The sequence below is a fragment of the Mizuhopecten yessoensis genome, unplaced genomic scaffold (genome assembly GCF_002113885.1).
Source record: "Mizuhopecten yessoensis strain PY_sf001 unplaced genomic scaffold, ASM211388v2 scaffold3805, whole genome shotgun sequence".
Taxonomy (NCBI): domain Eukaryota; kingdom Metazoa; phylum Mollusca; class Bivalvia; order Pectinida; family Pectinidae; genus Mizuhopecten; species Mizuhopecten yessoensis.
In genome coordinates, this window is record NW_018405228.1 from 460,989 (window position 1) to 481,337 (window position 20,349).

The window sequence follows — 20,349 nt, forward strand, 5'->3', positions numbered from 1 at the left end:
GTGTGTTGAAATGGTATTGTACTGGTCATTCAGAAAACATTTAATGTGTCATGAAGTACTACAAATTACAGTCATTTAAACCTTAACTGGAATTAGGAATTGTCATCGGTCATGATCCAATAGTGTAAAGCGTTTGTTCATGCCTATTGTTCGAAATACACTAATTAGGATTGAGGCGTATAATATTGGTAAGCAGGCCTTCCGTCACTCCCTACTATATTTTCCTCCGTGCTGATGGCAGGGGGTGGGGGTGGTGGCGGTGGCGTGGCGGTTGCGTGGCGGTGGCGGTGGGGTGGGGGTTAGGGTGGGACACTCAATATCGAGTCATCCTTCAAAGGAGTTTGGCTTCTTACCGGTATTCTGAAAGTAATGTATGTTGAAAGAGTTCTGTCATATTCAATGTTTAAAACCTCATACAGTGTCAAGTTAAAGAGAGGAATCTATCTGCAAATATGTTTTTGATTTGTATTAATGACTTATTGAATGAGATGTTGCGTATAGTGACCTTATACCATTCGCTCCATATACTATCTGATGGCTATTTTGCCAATCTCGTATAGTTTTAGCGTGCCAGCCTGTTGTTTTAAGTGGCTATTTCATGTTATGTGATTGTGTTACACCTGTGATGTAATGTGTTGTATTCTTGTGTTGACCGGACTGACCACTGCGGACATATGTATGCGCAATGCGCCGCTTGTTTTCTTTCCCGCTTTTCTCTCTCTTTCTACACTAGGGTATTTATTTTATCGTCCGAATCGCATCTTCTCTGGAAAGCGGTTACCGGTTGCAGGTTTCCGGATTAATACATTATTTTACACTGCTTTAAAAGTTTCACGATTCACTTCAGTTAGTTGGTTTAATTGTAATTTATCAATATTCTGAATTTAAAATAGACCAGTTGTCCACCTGTTCCCAGTCAACTGCTCGTATATCGAGTTCATACATGGAAGCACTATTTATCAAAATTTAATAGGGTGGCATGACTGTGAAGCATAGATATAGATTGGCGTTTAGCATCGCAATAGTCTGTTATAACACGTATTTGATTGTATGTACTGTGTGACATAGTACTGTGGCAAACGTAACGAGATGAGATCAGCAAATATTTCGGTAATATTTCCTGTCATTTGCATTTATATAATCGTATGGACGGAAGTCACGTGTTGTTCTGTACACTTGAGTTTGTTATTTTTCCAGCTAACTGCTTATATGTTCTTCCTCGTTCAAATATTGTTGCATAACACTGATCTAATAATCTTTGCGGTGTTTAATCTATGAGTAAGTGAATAAACCCAGTCATTTATACAGCCATATACAGAACCTGCTCTATGGTTAGTTCTGGAAAAAAAGTTTCCGTTTGTAAGTGCCGGTATATTGTGACGTTGAACAATTCCTCACTATAAATACGAAGTAAACACCTCTCTTAAAAAAAAACTTTGTTAAACTTTTGTCCTGCACCTGTAGAAGATCAATAGAAGGAAAAGGCATGTTCGAAGCACAGGGACCTGAACATTTGTTAAAGCTATATTTGGACCTAAACTAAGGTGTTCAGAGTAATTTTATACGTTTTAGGGGTTTCGGTAAAAACGATACCCCAGGGATCGTATATATAGTAATTGGGGTTTTATTGTTACCGAAAGTCTAAAGCTCTAAAACATGTAAAGTTAATCTGCCCACCTTAGTTTATGTCCAAATATAGCTGTAACAAATTATCAGGTCCCTGTGCGTGCCATTAAACTCCCTATATTATAACACATCTTTTTTTGGATAAAACAGATATTTTACTTTTTAACTATAGCTAGTATTTCATGTAAATAACATTACGTCAAATGAAACGTCGTTTTGTGATTTCGGACAGTTTCACTTTAGATTTGTATCTTTCAAGAAAACAACACTTTTAATTGAGATGAAGCATTATACGTCCCTGGATGTAGGAACATAGTTCCCGTAAATGTATGGTATAGGACGGGTCGATTTTCAGATCTGAGGGTTGTCAACGTTTACCTTCATCTACAATCATGCCTTTACCTATTTCGTTAATTGAATGAGTCGCCTCTACAATAATGTACATGTAGTATACTGAGGCGACAGCTGTACGACTAACCGCAACTTCATCTACAATGTGCCCGAAGCCTAAAACTGTTTTAACATACAATATTAATTCAAACAAACAATCAGACTTGTTGTTTGGAAGAATTAGGATATTTTCAGACACCTAATGAAGTCAGTCGGACACTGTTCGGAAAAAGTGGACTTGTTTGCAAACACCCATAGAAGAATTCAGTAGGGTTCGTATCAAATCGGACATTTTCGGATTCCTACACAAGACAGTCAGATACTGTTCGGAATAAATAGATAAATAGATATTTACAGAAGAAAATCGAACACTGTTCGGAATAATTCGGCCGTGTTCGGCTTCCAACTTATTCGAACACTCATAGAGAGAAATCGGTAGTGTTCGTATCAAAGTGGACATGTTCGGAATAGTTGGTTCATATTCGGGTATTTACAGAAGACAGTCGGACATTGTTCGGAATAGTTCGTTCATATTCGGGTATTTACGGAAGACAATCGGACAATGTTCGGAATAACTCGGACATGTTCGGATTCCTACACAAGACATTCAGACACTGTTCGGGATAACATCCACAGCAGACTTGTAAATTGTTCGCAATAATTTAGACATAATTGAACACATACGTGATATTCAGGCAATATACATGTACCTTTCGAATAAGAGGACCTATATACAACAAACTTGATCAGAATTGAAATGTCTTTGCAATTAAAATTTGTTTTTTTTAATAAGTTTCCCATTTCAATCTTCTTCTTTTTCCAGTGATCACTGTAAACAACTTTTTTTTATTAAATCATAATTAGTCCTCTGCCTGCAAGAGAAGAAATACACTTGGTTCTCTAAAAGCTTATATACAGATGCTCAATTTTCAATAAAGCTATATTTCAAATCTTTCAAAACTGATAAAAAGTAGTAATGGGTATATGATATTATCTTCGGGCCATTGACTTTAACTCATTCACCCCTGAAGACACATTTGAACTCATCCAGTTCATTGGTTGTATAGTTCATTATGAAATTTCAGGGGTGAATGAGTTAATGTCGCTAAACAAATTACCTCCAACAGAAAGTTCGGTCAAGTTGTACCACAGACTTTGGATCCTCAGTAATAATCTATTTCTCAACTAATATTTTAAACATGAATTGGCTGCAATTTGAGCAATTCTCTGACAAACCGTAAGACATGATCACGATGTTATCATATACAGTTACCCACATCCCTCGATATGTATCTCAAAATACTATTTACAAAACGTGGGTAGTTTAAAAACTTACATTTTATATCTTTCATAGTTTCAGTCACAGTGCCTCTCAGAAATGCCCGTTAAACACGAATATTTACTGTACATGAAATAAAAGTCGTCGATGATGCCACATCTGGGACGCGAGAAACGGTAGTTACCCGCATCGTTTTACTCATTGTAAAGATTATTGGCAAAGCCTTCTTCGGTACCTGACCAGAACATTTGCTCCCAGTGTTCCCAATATTTCTGCGACATCACAATCTCATTAAAATCAGATGTTAATAAAAATACATGCGGTACGTAATAATGAACAGCTGTATTTATTCAGATTGGCGACATCATATATATATCCCGCTATTGCTGTACTTGCGAGTACACCAGTGAACTCCGGGCTCATTTCCTTCAGATGACCCTGTATACGTTTAGATTGAATGTGTTCAGTTACATTGATCAACATGACAATGCTACCTTTGGTCACAATGTATTAGTTGCGGATACAACACAAAAACTGTTTCTGATGCATGCAGCATACTTTTTCTTGCGCTCTTCGCGAACTCACGGGAATGGACTGAGTTAAGATACCAAGACTTTATCTCGCGTCCTACCGCGGCATTTTCTCACCTTTTTTGTAATTTTTAAAGTTTGATGATGATGCCACATCTGGGATGCGAGAAACCTTAGTTACCCGCATACACGTATACTATCCATAGTGATAAGGCTCGTCAGACTCTGGTCTCTGGTCTAGTATTATTATCTCTGTACTAAATAATGATAAAATAAGCTTACACTCGTTATCAACAAATAACATCAAAGTCAGTTATACCGCAGTATTTCAAATTTTTACCTGTAACTGGTTAAAAGCAGAGGAGTTGATTTGGAGATTATACAACAGACTATGATCCAGGTGTGGATTCCCACTTAACTTCATCAGTATCTTAACCACTAGAAGTGAAGAGCGCAGCAAGCTACCGTTTTAAACATGGTAATTCACTTTTTTTCTGAAACAAAAATATAAAATAAGGAAGTACATGTATATACAATTACAATTGCAATTATGAGTTTTTATGTTATGAGCTGACTGTCAAACGAATGTGAATCTTGAACATATTTTATGTATATTGTCAGAGTACATCTAGTGTATAATATCTTTAGTTAAATGTACTTTTATGAAGTAAATTGCATCGATTACCTGTAATTATGGCCATCGTTTTACTACGTATCAACAACCAGACTCACCCAGCAACATAAAAATCGAATCTGTGTACAATAAAATTTCTAAATGTTGGCCAAGCGAGAATATACCTACATATGTACAATTGTGGTACATAATCAATACAGGTGACAATACGTTGTTTACCTGGTCACGGTCGTTGACTTTAACTTACAGACTACCTGTTTGGTTGTTATTTACCGGTTGTACCTGTTTGGAAAGGTCATAACAGATAAATATGACGTAATATACGTCTCGCCTATAGTCCACTAGATACCCGTACTTCACCTGTACATCCTGTCGGGCTAGTTGGACAATAACGAATAGCCTTTCTCCCCTTAGTTTGAGTCCGACATCCAAGTGATCAAAATTATTAGAGTTTTTTTCTCTCAAAATATTTCAATATTCTACCGACGGGGGCCAGTCTAACCGGCTAGTTACGATCAGCACTGACTTATTAATTAGATACAATTCCGTGCGATCAGCATCGACCTAAACCCTGTATACACTGTCAACATATCCCCCTCCCCCTAAGGACCTTGTACACACTGTCAACATATCCCCTCCCCATTAGGACCTTGTACACACTGTCAACATATCCCCCTCCCCCCTAGGGCCTTGTACACACTGTCAACATATCCCCCTCCCCCCTAGGGCCCTGTACACACTGTCAACATATCCCCCTCCCCCTTAGCACCTTGTACCCACTTTCAACATATCCCCCTCCCCCTTAGGACATTGTACACACTGTCAACATATCCCCCTCCCCCCTAGGGCCTTGTACACACTGTCAACATATCCCCCTCCCCTTTAGGACTTGTACACACTGTCAACATATCCCTATCCCCCTTAGGACCTTGTACACATTGTCAACATATCCCCCTCCTCCTTAGGACCTTGTACACATTGTCAACATATCCCCCTCCCCTTTAGGACCTTGTACACACTGTAAACATATCCCCCTCCCCCTTAGGACCTTGTACACATTGTCAACATATCCCCCTCCCCCTCCCCCTTAGGACCTTGTACACACTGTCAACATATCCCTATCCCCCTTAGGACCTTGTACACATTGTCAACATATCCCCCTCCCCCTTAGGACCTTGTACACACTGTCAGCATATCCCCCTACCCCTTAGGACCTTGTACACACTGTCAACATATTCCCCTCCCCCTTAGGACCTTGTACACACTGTCAACATATCACCCTCCCCCTTAGGACCTTGTACACACTGTCAATATATCCCCCTCCCCTTTAGGACCTTGTACACACTGTCAACATATCCCCTCCCCCTTAGCACCTTGTACACACTTTCAACATATCCCCCTCCCCCCTAGGACATTGTACACACTGTCAACATATCCCCCTTCCCCTTAGGACCTTGTAAACACTGTCAACATATCCCCATCCCCCTTAGGGCCTTGTACACACTGTCAACATATTCCCCTCCCCCTTAGGACCTTGTACACACTGTCAGCATATTCCCCTCCCCCTTAGAACCTTGTACACACTGTCAACATACCCCCTCCCCATTAGGACCTTGTACACACTGTCAACATATCTCCCTCCCCATTAGGACCTTATACACACTGTCAACATATCCCCCTCCCCCTTAGAACCTTGTACACACTGTCAACATATCCCCTCCCCATTAGGACCTTGTACACACTGTCAACATATCCCCCCCCCCCTTAGGACCTTGTACCCACTGTCCGCATATCCCCCCCCCCCTTAGGACCTTGTACACATTGTCAACATATCCCCCTCCTCCTTAGGACCTTGTACACATTGTCAACATATCCCCTTCCCCTTAGGACCTTGTCCACACTGTCAACATAACCCCCCTACCCCTTAGGACCTTGTACACACTGTCAACATATACCCCTCCCCCTTAGAACCTTGTACACACTGTCAACATATCCCCCTCCCCCCTAGGACCTTGTACACACTGTCAACATATCCCCCTACCCCTTAGGCCCTTGTACACACTGTCAACATATCCCCCTCCCCCTTAAGACCTTGTACACACTGTCAACATATCCCCCTCCCCCGTAGGACCTTGTACACACTGTCATCATATCCCCCTACCCCTTAGGACCTGGTACACACTGTCAACATATTCCCCTCCCCCTTAGGACCTTGTACACCCTGTCACCATATCCCCCCCCCCCTTAGGACCTTGTACACATTGTCAACATATCCCCCTCCTCCTTAGGACCTTGTACACATTGTCAACATATCCCCCTCCCCCTCCCCCTTAGGACCTTGCACACATTGTCAACATATCCCCCTCCCCCTTAGGGCCTTGTACACACTGTCAACATATCCCCCTCCCCTTTAGGACCTTGTACACTCTGTCAACATATCCCCTCCCCCTTAGGACCTTGTAAACACTGTCAACATATCCCCCTCCCCCCTAGGGCCTTGTACACACTGTCAACATATCCCCCTACCCCTTAGGCCCTTGTACACACTGTCAACATATCCCCCTCCCCCCTAGGACCTTGTACACACTGTCAACATATCCCCCCCCCCCTTAGGACCTTGTACACATTGTCAACATATCCCCCTCCTCCTTAGGACCTTGTACACATTGTCAACATATCCCCCTCCCCCTCCCCCTTAGGACCTTGGACACACTGTCAACATATTCCCCTCCCCCTTAGGACCTTGTACACACTGTCAGCATATTCCCCTCCCCCTTAGAACCTTGTACACACTGTCAACATATCCCCCTCCCCTTTAGGACTTGTACACACTGTCAACATATCCCTATCCCCCTTAGGACCTTGTACACATTGTCAACATATCCCCCTCCCCCTCCCCCTTAGGACCTTGGACACACTGTCAACATATCCCCTCCCCCTTAGGACCTTGTACACACTGTCAGCATATTCCCCTCCCCCTTAGAACCTTGTACACACTGTCAACATATCCCCCCCCCCTTTAGGACCTTGTACACACTGTCAACATAACCCCCTCCCCTTTAGGACCTTGTACACACTGTCAACATATCCCCCCCCCCCTTAGGACCTTGTACCCACTGTCCGCATATCCCCCCCCCCCTTAGGACCTTGTACACATTGTCAACATATCCCCCTCCCCCGCCCCCTTAGGACCTTGTACACACTGTCAACATATACCCCTCCCCCTTAGAACCTTGTACACACTGTCAACATATCCCCCCCCCCCTTAGGACCTTGTACCCACTGTCCGCATATCCCCCCCCCCCTTAGGACCTTGTACACATTGTCAACATATTCAACATATCCCCCTCCCCCTTAGGACCTTGTACACGCTGTCAACATATCCCCCTCCCCTTTAGGACCTTGTACACACTGTCAACATATCCCCTCCCCCTTAGGACCTTGTACACACTGTCAACATATCCCCTCCCCATTAGGACCTTGTACACACTGTCAACATATCTCCCTCCCCATTAGGACCTTATACACACTGTCAACATATCCCCCTCCCCCTTAGAACCTTGTACACACTGTCAACATATCCCCCTCCCCCTTAGGACCTCGAGCTAGGGCTATGCACACTGATTACATAAAATATATAATTATTTTACCTCAGAATAGAGACATATATAGCTGCAGTTATAGGCAGTTATACCAACAGGAATTAGATAGCGATCCCACTCCGTGGTTATGTATACCATATACTCTGTATAGTACTCTAGTAGACACATTCCATAACCAAAAATAAGAGCTTTTTCAAAACTCGTAATTTGGCAAGATGAGGACTCGCCTGTTCAAAATATGACTTTTTCAAAAATCGTGGAATGATATGCGTTGATATTAAGTGATCGATCATGAAAAAAATGTATTAAAGCAATTCTAGATCAAACCTTATTTTAATTAATATTTAAATAACTGTTCTAATGTTTTACGCTAACCTAATTTAAGCTTTGAATATTCCCCACACCCTTCAGTCATCCGACTGAGTTGTTATTGCCGGTGCAAATACCTGGGAGGTATACATGTGTTTGAATTTCATGATCAGTATGGGCAATAGACTGGATAAGAAATGGCGCAATAAGATGTTAAAATAAGACCCACAGAAGATCGCATTTCTGTCAAAGGATCACGCATATAAATACAGATCCGCGTGTAAAAGATGCACGCAGAGTGAATAAAGCGTTTCAACAATGTTACCACTCGTTAACACATATCTGGAGCTAGTTTAATAAATAATAGTAATTTCAACCACATTCTCTCAAATACATATAGCGCAGGTACTAGCCTTGTACGTCAACACACTATGATATAATCTTATAGGTGTATTGACAAACGAGGCTAGTACCTGTGTAGTAAAAAACAAACTTTGAAACAAATGAAGTGTAAAATTAATTCGGTGGTTCATACAAATTTTGAAAAACTATTTTCAAACAATTAAAAACAAGATGTGAAAAGTAAAATACACCTGTATTGCAATTTATAAAGAATTATATATCAATTACCCTTAGATATCAGACACGGTGTATCATTTTCAGCTTTTAAAAATTCCCTCCGTACAATGTAACACAGATTTACCCCAGGTTCGTAACTTTTATTTCTATGGTGAAAGCAAAAATAATATCTTACATATAAGATTAAGAAATCAAGCTAGTACATTAGGAAAACACTTATTTAGATCTAATCTTGTCGCTGATCAAACTTGTCACTGTGGCTATCCTAATGAAGATACCTATCATTTCCTTTTTAACTGCAATACTTATGCTGAACAAAGAATAACCCTCTTCCGTGAACTTAATGCATATATATTCCACTGACCGTTAATCTACTCCTTTTTGGAGATACAAATTTATCTGAGCAGGAAAATGAATTAATTTTCGTGCATACTCAGCAACACTTGATATTCATGATTCTAACAGATTTTAACCCACCCCGCTCCCTTCCCTTCTTTCTATCTCTCTCTGTTATAGTTAAAAATCAGGTTGTTTTAAGTTTAAATGTTTTCGTACCGATCTTTTCCGACGTTGACGGCACAAGAGAAACGGATAATCAAGGACGAACGGAATGACAAGGAGGAGGCAAACCAAGACACGGGAGTGATGGACAATAGTACAAGTAGAATGTTTAGGAAAGTGTATAGTGTCAACTTCTGCCGTCAGTGTCGGAAAAGATTGTCCACATTATGAAAAAATACATATTTAAAAAATCTCTCTCTCTTTCATAAGATATGTACAAATGGTTGTGTATCATTGGATTTTGTAAATATATACAGATGTTTTATTTTAGGGAAAGGGCTTTAAACAAGTTGTACAACTTGTGCTCAATCCTGTAGCTTTAAAGGCAATAAAACATGTTTAAATAGAAAAAATGTATATGAACTGCCTTAGCTAGCTTTAGGGAACATCCAAGGCTACATATATAGATCTATATATACTGGTCCTAGGTCCAAGTCCACATGAGATGTGTATAGTATATTTTAGGAATATACTGTGGATTTATTGGCACGAATTAACCACAAACGAGTAATGTAGTTCATTGGTTACTACGAGAGAAAAGTGTTGCACGAAAGCAACATCATTCTTCATATATCCCGCGAAAATATAATTTCGCCATAACCCGGAAGTGATCTCTATGAGGGGAAAGCTTAGATATCGCACACCTTATTTTCCTTTTGTATTGTGGAACTGATATTAATGAATGTATTTGCTGCGTCAGTATTTATCCATTTGGGTGACTGGAAAAGTTGTTTAAACTTCAAAAACAAGTTAGAAATATGATTTTAAGTGCGTATTTTCTATCAACAAAACGTTCAAATGATACAGATGAGTAATTTCCTTCGCGGAAATAAGGATTTGTAATTGGTCAATTTTCGTGACCTGACAGCCAGACCTGATACGCCATCTTGGTATCAGGCATATGTGTTTCCTGCTAAGATTCACTGTTCCTCTCTTCCGGGTGTGGATATCGAATGTTTTGTGATGACATAGGGCTTCAATGAAGCCAGGATGATCCCAGAGAAAGGATTTGACACAGATTTAATAAGCCAATAGGCCAACAAAGGTTTGTATCGTGTCTGGAGACCGCAAAACAAATATCATCTGACGATATGTAGGTGTGTGATGAGTTATGGGTGTCCCCCGTAAACTATCAAATATGGGAAAGATTTCAAATTATGCATGTAATTTGATAAGTGGCAGAGGTGTCTAAATATCACATATGAGTTCCTTGCCATGCAAATTGTGTCACTTTCTTGTTATCTGTCAAAACCTGAAACAGACGGAAAGTTCAAAGATATGAAGTCCTATGTGTTTGTTGTCCAGCAGAGTTACCTGACCATAATTCACGTGAAGTGGACACACCCTCCGGCTATCCCGAGGCCCACATTACTCACTGTGCAGTAACCCTACTTCTTTATATTTTATGTCAAGGGGCGGAATGTTTTTAAATTGCTTAGAGGAAGGGAAGTTGGGAGAATGCAGGTACGCACATTGTCGTTGATTCAACACACCGATTTCGAACGTACAGTCAGCTGTTTCTGATATCTGTTGGCAAGATCATCATGTATATATTGGAAATTCATAACATTCCATACAAACATATCCACAGTGATACACGTTTACTGTTGCGACATCACATGGCGTACTGTACAGGCAAAAAAAAACAAGGAACAAAAGTAAATACGATTTGTTATTAAACCGTTTACTGTGTATAGTAAAGCAGTTGTGAGATAGCAGTTTTAGAAATAGGAACACTATTATACATGTTTATTACATACTTACCAATAAATACAGGTTTTTTGTATTTGCGATACGACACAATTGCTCTAACCCATATCAGCCCTCGCCATATCACCCCCCAAAACCCGTATCAGCCCCCGCCGTATCACCCCTTTTGGAAAAAAATCGTTTTTCAATATTTCAAAAATAAAAATAAAACATAAGAAAGTAGTTTTTATTAGTAAGTATGTAATAAACAGAATAAAACACACCTTTTTCCATATCACAGTATCAACCCTTGACCTATATCAGCCTTCGGCCCTTGGGCTGATATTGCAGTCTCTGGTTGATACTGGGTGTGATATGGAAAAAGGCATGTATTATTCTCTATATATACACTTTAAGGTTCAACAAGCTTACTAAAGAGGCTAGTATAGTCACAGAAAATGTCAACCTCCTGACACATGCAGTATTCCAAGGGTCCCAACTATATTTCATAAATTCGTAATTTGAATATACTGAACTTGTGCATTATAAAATTTAGCTATTATAATGGTGCTTAGCAAGGTTAATGTGGAAAATAATAGGGCACTTAATCTGATGTCTGCATAAAAATAGTTCATCCAACTAATAACATGTCAATCATTTTTGTGACCCGACTGAATGCTATGAAATGATGTATTATTTGAAGTTCATCAATATACCTGGCTAGGTCATGAATACATAAACTTCATATAAAAGTGTACTAGCTTTCGTAGCATTTAGTGTTATTGTAATAAAAAAGTGAGACAAGTTATAACGTTATATAACACTTCAGTTTCAACGTTTATACCTTGGCTATACATACTGTACATGTAACATCACAGAATGTTCTGAAATAGCACATCATCTAAAGTTCATGTGTTGATCTGGGCTACCTAGCCAGGGAATTTCACTATGATTTTAGTGGTTTCACATGGCAACATCTATCTTCATTTGATCCCAGTATGCCTCTCAATAACTTTAAGAAGAGGAATTAATTAGCTCAGCATGACCTAGGTATAGAAATGAATGTTTAATAATGTGTCATTTCTTAGTATTCAGTTAGGCTGCGAAAGAGATTGATATGTTTTACATCTGGTCAACTATTTTTACAAAGACATAACCAGGTAGCCCATGAGTGCCATATTATTGACTTTAAAATTTGTAAAGCTAGCTATGTGTCAATTTTAACAATTAATGTACAAGTTCATTTTATTTACATTGCATACATAATAAGTTTCAACTTTTCATCGTCTTTGAATATTACTTATGAGGGAGTTGGATATGTACCATCTTGCAAGGGACTTGTTGACCCTTAACGTATAAATAAAAGCTTTCCCTTTGTAGTAATGTAAGTACCCTGTGCTAAACTTGTTGTGTATCAACTAAAAAGGCTGTCTCAAGAGGCTGTACCAGGATCCATTGTCAAAAAGCACTTCTCTGTTGTAGTTTAAGATATCTTTGTGCATTTTTTCTTTTTCCAACCAATGCTAACTGGGTTCAGAGTCCATGGAACTGGGAAAACTTGTGCATTAAATGTTGGACAAATACTAAGAATTCCATGAAAAAACCACGGTACATGGTATGTTAACAGTTCTGTTACACTTGTCATTGATTACAGTGAAAAAACCACGGTACATGGTATGTTAACAGTTCTGTTACACTTGTCATTGATTACAGTGAAAAAACCACGGTACATGGTATGTTAACAGTTCTGTTACACTTGTCATTGATTACAGTGAAAAAACCACGGTACATGGTATGTTAACAGTTCTGTTACACTTGTCATTGATTACAGTGAAAAAACCACGGTACATGGTATGTTAACAGTTCTGTTACACTTGTCATTGATTACAGTGAAAAAACCACGGTACATGGTATGTTAACAGTTCTGTTACACTTGTCATTGATTACAGTGAAAAAACCACGGTACATGGTATGTTAACAGTTCTGTTACACTTGTCATTGATTACAGTGAAAAAACCACGGTACATGGTATGTTAACAGTTCTGTTACACTTGTCATTGATTACAGTGAAAAAACCACGGTACATGGTATGTTAACAGTTCTGTTACACTTGTCATTGATTACAGTGAAAAAACCACGGTACATGGTATGTTAACAGTTCTGTTACACTTGTCATTGATTACAGTGAAAAAACCACGGTACATGGTATGTTAACAGTTCTGTTACACTTGTCATTGATTACAGTGAAAAAACCACGGTACATGGTATGTTAACAGTTCTGTTACACTTGTCATTGATTACAGTGAAAAAACCACGGTACATGGTATGTTAACAGTTCTGTTACACTTGTCATTGATTACAGTGAAAAAACCACGGTACATGGTATGTTAACAGTTCTGTTACACTTGTCATTGATTACAGTGAAAAAACCACGGTACATGGTATGTTAACAGTTCTGTTACACTTGTCATTGATTACAGTGAAAAAACCACGGTACATGGTATGTTAACAGTTCTGTTACACTTGTCATTGATTACAGTGAAAAAACCACGGTACATGGTATGTTAACAGTTCTGTTACACTTGTCATTGATTACAGTGAAAAAACCACGGTACATGGTATGTTAACAGTTCTGTTACACTTGTCATTGATTACAGTGAAAAAACCACGGTACATGGTATGTTAACAGTTCTGTTACACTTGCCATTGATTACAGTGCTATAGTGCTGCTGGTCTGTCATCCGTGAATACCAGTACATTGCTGTGTACTTCTTGTTAATTAGTTGATACCATTAATTGGAACAAATTATAATTCATGCTTTGTCTTCGTGCTATTTGATGTTATTCAGAAGCTTGTATGGAATAACTCTATTCTGGATTTAGTCAATTATTGCTGTGATTCAAAATATTATTATACCCCCGCAACGAAGTTAAGGGGGTATACTGGAACCACCCTGTCTGGATGTCTGTCGTCCGTAGTAACTTGTCTGGAAAAGTCCTTAATTAACAGGTGGATTTCATTGAAACTTTGCATAAATGAACAGTATCTTATGTAGTTGTGTGACCAGCATTTTAATTTGGGATTTCGACCCTTTTTGATGGAGTTATGCCCCTTTGTGCAAAATACTTGTTTATTTTTTTGTTATTTTTGTTTTTTTGTTTTTAATAAAATAGTGATTACCATAACTCATTACTGGTGGGAGACTATATTGATTTGCATAAGTAAGCATTTAGCGTATAGTTCTGGTTTATATAGGAGTGGGGGTATTATATTAGTTAGCCTTTGGCTTGCAGTTCTAGTTGTTGAAACGTTGATAATTCAAAAATCTGTAGTACATGTAATACTTAATCCTATTACTGACCTATCAATTTGAAAACATACCTTGCCTACACACTCTGTGTTCCATAATTAGCTGTTGATAGGGTATTAAACAAAATAAAACCAAACTTCCTTTTCACAAACCTTATATTGAACAAATCAGGCCAATATTTGGGTTTGACTGGTGAACTTTGCTTGGAGACAAAATTTAATTATACTGTTAATAAGTATTTATATATTTACTATTGCTAAAAATAAGCTTTTAAGTGGGGAAACCCACAAATGAGAAATTGATTAAAAAATCAAGAAATACCTGAGTGATCCACCTTGCATATTCTTCATATTTCTGATATGTTTACATATACCTGAGACAGCTAGATACCTACATGTATGTACAGGGATATATGATCTAGGATATGCATAGTAACTTGGTATGTAGACATAGACGATGAACATTTCATGCTGTAAATTTATGATGATATTAGCATATTACACAACACATCAAGATTGATAACGAAAGGTGAGAGTTTAAAATTCTAGACAGTGTAGTTTTGATGGCTGTCTCGATCACCTCCTAAGAACTTAAATCAATTGGGTATAGCTTTTGATGTGTCGGGTTATAGATAAAAGATTGCGGATCGCTATATTGTCCATAATCAAGTTGTGGTTTATATCTTGCTGTCTCCTTATCAATATTATGATTGTCATATATCAAAATGGAATACAGTTCTTATATTACTATGGTGATATACCTCCAGTCTGATCTACAATAACTTCAACAGGCTTGGGTTATATGATGATGTGAATGTGCAGTCTGTAGAAGTTGGCCATTTCTGCCTCAGATAGATATATTTATGTCATTACCTCTCCAAAGAAAATGTATCCATCAGTTTGGAAATATGGATCTCAAAGTTTTACTTTATAAACAGACAATTTACATATTAAACGTGTCACAACGGATCAAGACTGGCTAGTCCCTTTGTCAAGATTCAACAGATTGAGCAATTTGTTTTGTTTACCTGTAAAACGATGTGACAAAATTGTATACCGTATATATTTCATATGTCACTATTTGATACAGTGTATACTGTACGCTTTCTATTGATAGGCGAGCATCTTAGGTTGAGTGACATAATTATATGAAATATACATTTTAGTCATATCATTGAACAGGTAAACAATACAAATCACTCAATCATATCTCAGTATGATAATCAGTGGATCAGTGAATTGAGTCTTGAAACATTGCGACATGTTTAATACATACTTTGTGTGTAAGTAAAATTTTGATATATCCTTACCATCAAGATGAAACTAACCTATCAGTATGGTAATACCCGTACACTGCTAAAGACATATATCTAGGTCCAGGGTTCAGTTAATACATGTACACTGTCCAGAAGAATATGTTCCCATGCATTTTAAATTAGATTTACACAATCTGGTCATCACCATATTGCTTCTTATCATTTTCTTTAGCCGAGAAAAAAAGTCCCATGTGAATTTGTATCACATAATTTAATTTTACAATCAGTTGAATCATATTTCCTATACTTTTACACAAACTTTAAACGTCAATAATTAGATGTCTCACTATCTTTTGGCAAGAAGATTTTGTAGTGATTGAAAACACTTAGAATGAACGATTCATGCAGGCGTTTAATTTTGATGGTAAGCATGCATGTCTCTAACAAATGTCTGGGCTGATCAATTCTGACCTATTGTTAAAAGCGAGGGTACAGTCATACAGGCTCTGCAGTAATTCTATTATGTAGAAATTAGCAACTGCTGTCTGTATTCCAAAAAAATATTTGCATAATGACATGGATGCTGTGATTCATATTTTTTTTTGTTAGGCTGATATTATCTTGTATTCATGGATTTTGCACCCTAGTAAATGCAGGAACATGTTTGATCAAGATCTTGTAATTAGGTGTCGGCCATGTGAACTGTGTTGAGGTGCCAAAACTGGAATCTATTCTGTTGACAAATAAACTGACCTATATAGTTTAAAATGTATATAAGTTACCTTATACCAGCATATCAGTTTGCATTGATTGTAAAATCAAAGTATGACTGACCTTTTAAACACTGGCTTCCAGTTCTTGTATTAGAGCAAAAATATTATAAACAGATACATTTATATACAATAACTGTGGAGTAAAAGTATAAATGTTGAGTCAATTCCTTCATGTTTATTTAGATTGTACCTTGTGTATTGGTACTAGCTCCTGGGATTTTCTGTTGCTGCATCAGCATTGTACTAGGATACATATACAGTATACATCTCGCAGGTCATGGGATTGTAACAGTTTTTGACGGATAACATTTTGGATTGTATATTAGATGTCATAAAGGTTAGTACTGTATAGTTTAATATACATACTGTGTATTATACAAAATGCAACTGATCTGTGATACCGTCCGGACACCACCCATTAATTAATAAGTATCGTAATATTTTGCTACTTGTACTTAAATTAAAAGCTTTCTCTCATCTGGGGAATATACTTTTTCATATGGGAAAAAAATCAGTTTTATTTTACAAAACTGGGAAATTTTACTCTTTCCTAGAATATGTAGCCATATTTAACAACCAAAATATTTGTTAAGTGTGCTAAGTAACATAATTTTAAATCTCGAAACATTACTTGATTTTGATATGAAGTAGATATTCATATAATGACACTTTTTGGTTTTCAAATTTTTGGTTTCAATTTGGCCCAAAATGTTAGTTGCCAGCAGCACAAATCACTTTAATTATGGGACAATGAGGTAGAAATCTGATTTGGAATTTGCAATGAATTGCCAATACAATCAACTTGTGAATACTTATTGAAATTAAAATTGATCACAGTAATACAGGTTTTTTCTTGCCTCATTCCCACTGAGATTTAAAAACCAATTTGATAAGGAAACATTCTGAAATCTCCAATGTTGAAAATTATATTCTGTAATATATAGTATATTTTATATATGGGTTAGTGTTATTTAAATGTTAAGTCCCCCACTAGTACTGTCAGGTTTCATTGTATATTGTGTAGTCCTGGTTTAATTTGCACTCAGTCTCTGTGTCACATTTACCTGCAATGACCCAATTTTGCATTGGAGTATTATACATACCTTATTGGATGGCAGAGTCCCATACCAAAATCAGGTCTGGAATCCTTGCTCTACTGTACAGAGTTATAGCCCTTATCACTTTCACTTTGTCCAAGACATGTCTAACATACTGTCACCTACGTATATAAGTGCAAAATTTTGCATGCAAGTATATATATATCTTTGAATGGCAGAATGTGCAGCATGCATCCTGAATATGGTTTCTTTTTATCTATATATAGATTTATGGTCCCTTTTTCAATAAATCACCTTCGATTTGAATGTGAGCACATCTTTGGATGGCGGGGTTTCACTCACTGAAGTAAGGTCTTGTGCCAGAAGAGTTTTTGCCCTTTTTACTTTAATCACCCTGCGTCCGTCGTCCGTCCTTAAATAATTCTTGTTATCGGTATTTCTCAGAAAGTACCAGAGGGATCCTTCTCAAATTTTATATTTAGATTCCCCTTGGTTCTTAGCTGTGCAGGACAACTTTTGAGACTGATGGATAAACAACATGGTCGACAGGCAGCCATCTTAGATTTTGATATTGAAAGTTTGTTATCGCTATTTCTCAAGAAGTACCAGAGGGATCTTTCTCAAATTTTATATGTAGGTTCCCCTTGGTCCTGAGCTATGCATGGCAATTTTTGAGACTGATCGGATAAACAACATGGCCGATAGGCAGCCATTTTGGATTTTGATAGTGAAAGTTTGTTATCGCTATTTCTCCGGAAGTACTTGAGGGATCTTTCTCAAATTTTATATGTAGGTTCCCCTTGGTTATTATCTGTGCAGGGCAACTTTTGAGACTGATCGGATAAACAACATGGCAGACAGGCAACCATCTTGGATTTTGATAGTGTAGGTTTGTTACCGCTATTTCTCCGGAAGAACTTGAGGGATCTTTCTTATATTTTATATGTAGGTTCCCCTTGGTCTCTTGTTGTGCATGTTATATTTTGAGACTGATCATAAAAACAAAATGGATTAAAAGAAGAACTAAACAGATCTTTCTGCAATGATCGATTCTATTTCTTTCACATTAAGTACTATACTAGTAAATATGTGAAATGACAAACTCACTTTGAAGGTTGGCTTTTATACATCAGTATTAAGTTTAGATCAAAAGTTACCTCAAGGTGCATTTACTGTTAACATGACTCGATCAAACAGATTAGAGGAAAGAAGAGAAAGATCAAACTGACAAAGAACTAATGAAGATGGTACAAAGATGGGCGCCAAGATCCCTCTGAGATCTCTTGTTTTAATAGTGACCAACTGACCATATGGCTGAAATTTGTCAGGGGGACTACATGTACACAGTGCATTGTGTAGATTGCTGGCTTTATGTATATATATGTACAGTACTTTCAGAGTACACACGTACATGTGTGGTACATGTGCTATACATGCATATTATATTGATTGTTGGTAACTTGGTACTGTACATGTATGTGTACAGTAGACTTTATACAGTAGAGCTAGTATCAGTTTATATATACAGTATACATTGTATGTGAAGTAGATTCAGGTTGACCTATATAGCTATATCTGTTTGTCACAATATAACACAATTAATAAGAGCAATTATTGAATATCTTTGATGTTGACATTTTCACATAAAGACAATTTCCCTATCAAATATTACATAATACATAGATTATTTTACCTACAATTGTTGTACCAATCGATACTATACAATCCCTAGAAAGGGAGTTATCACAGAAGTGTACTAGAATCACTGAACTTGGTCATTATTTACGCTACATTCATATGCTTTCATCAGATATTGTAATTAGTTCAGAATTACATGTACAATTACTGCTACTCCAATATGAATTACCAATTATTTGATGGTAAATATAATGGGCACATGGTTTTAGTGTACAAATTGTAGATCTATTTACAGTGTATACATTGTATATCTCTATACAGTGTATACATTGTATATCTCTATACAGTGTAGACATCGTATATCTCTATACAGTGTCCTTCTCAAATTTTATATTTAGATGTAGACATCGTATATCTCTATACAGTGTATTCATTGTATATCTCTATACAGTGTATACATTGTATATCTCTATACACTGTATACATTGTATATCTCTATACGTGTATACATTGTATATCTCTATACAGTGTATACATTGTAGATCTCTATACAGTGTATACATTGTATATCTCTATACAGTATATACCTTGTATATCTCTATACAGTATATACCTTGTATATCTCTATACAGTGTATACATTGTAGATCTCTATACAGTGGATACATTGTATATCTCTATGCAGTGTATACATTGTAGATGTCGATACAGTGTATACATTGTACATCTCTATACAGTGTATACATTGTATATCTCTATACAGTGTATACACTGTACTATACAGTTACATATTTGCCGTAATACTTGAATTTGTCCATGCTCCCATAGTTCAACACATGTTTCCTTTAGAAAAAAATCAAGTTTTTTCTGTTATTTGAACAAAAATAAAATTAACCTGTGACAGGGTTACCAAAAGTACATTTACTACATAACAATTGTCATGATCAGAATTGTTTCCTTAAAAAAAAAGAAGTTTTTTCTAGTATTTGAACAAAACCAAAATTTACCTATGACAGGCCAGGGCTACCGAAAGTACTACATAAAAATTGTCATGATCACAATTGTTTCCTTTAAAAAAGAAATAAAAAAATTCCAAAAGGTCTTTCTAGTATTTGA

General features: G+C 37.3%; 1 protein-coding gene across 2 annotated transcripts in view; it reads left to right on the forward strand.

Moving 5' to 3' along the window:
* The first annotated feature begins 10,192 nt into the window (after positions 1–10,192).
* The window catches only part of LOC110448042 (basic proline-rich protein-like), a 36,605-nt gene continuing 26,448 nt past the window's right edge, over positions 10,193–20,349 (forward strand). The window contains exon 1 of one of the 2 annotated variants that reach the window (XM_021494073.1): positions 10,193–10,555. The gene's annotated coding sequence lies outside the window, so the exon portion shown is untranslated. The remainder of the gene's footprint in view (positions 10,556–20,349) is intronic. The other variant, XM_021494074.1, reaches the window with a different exon arrangement.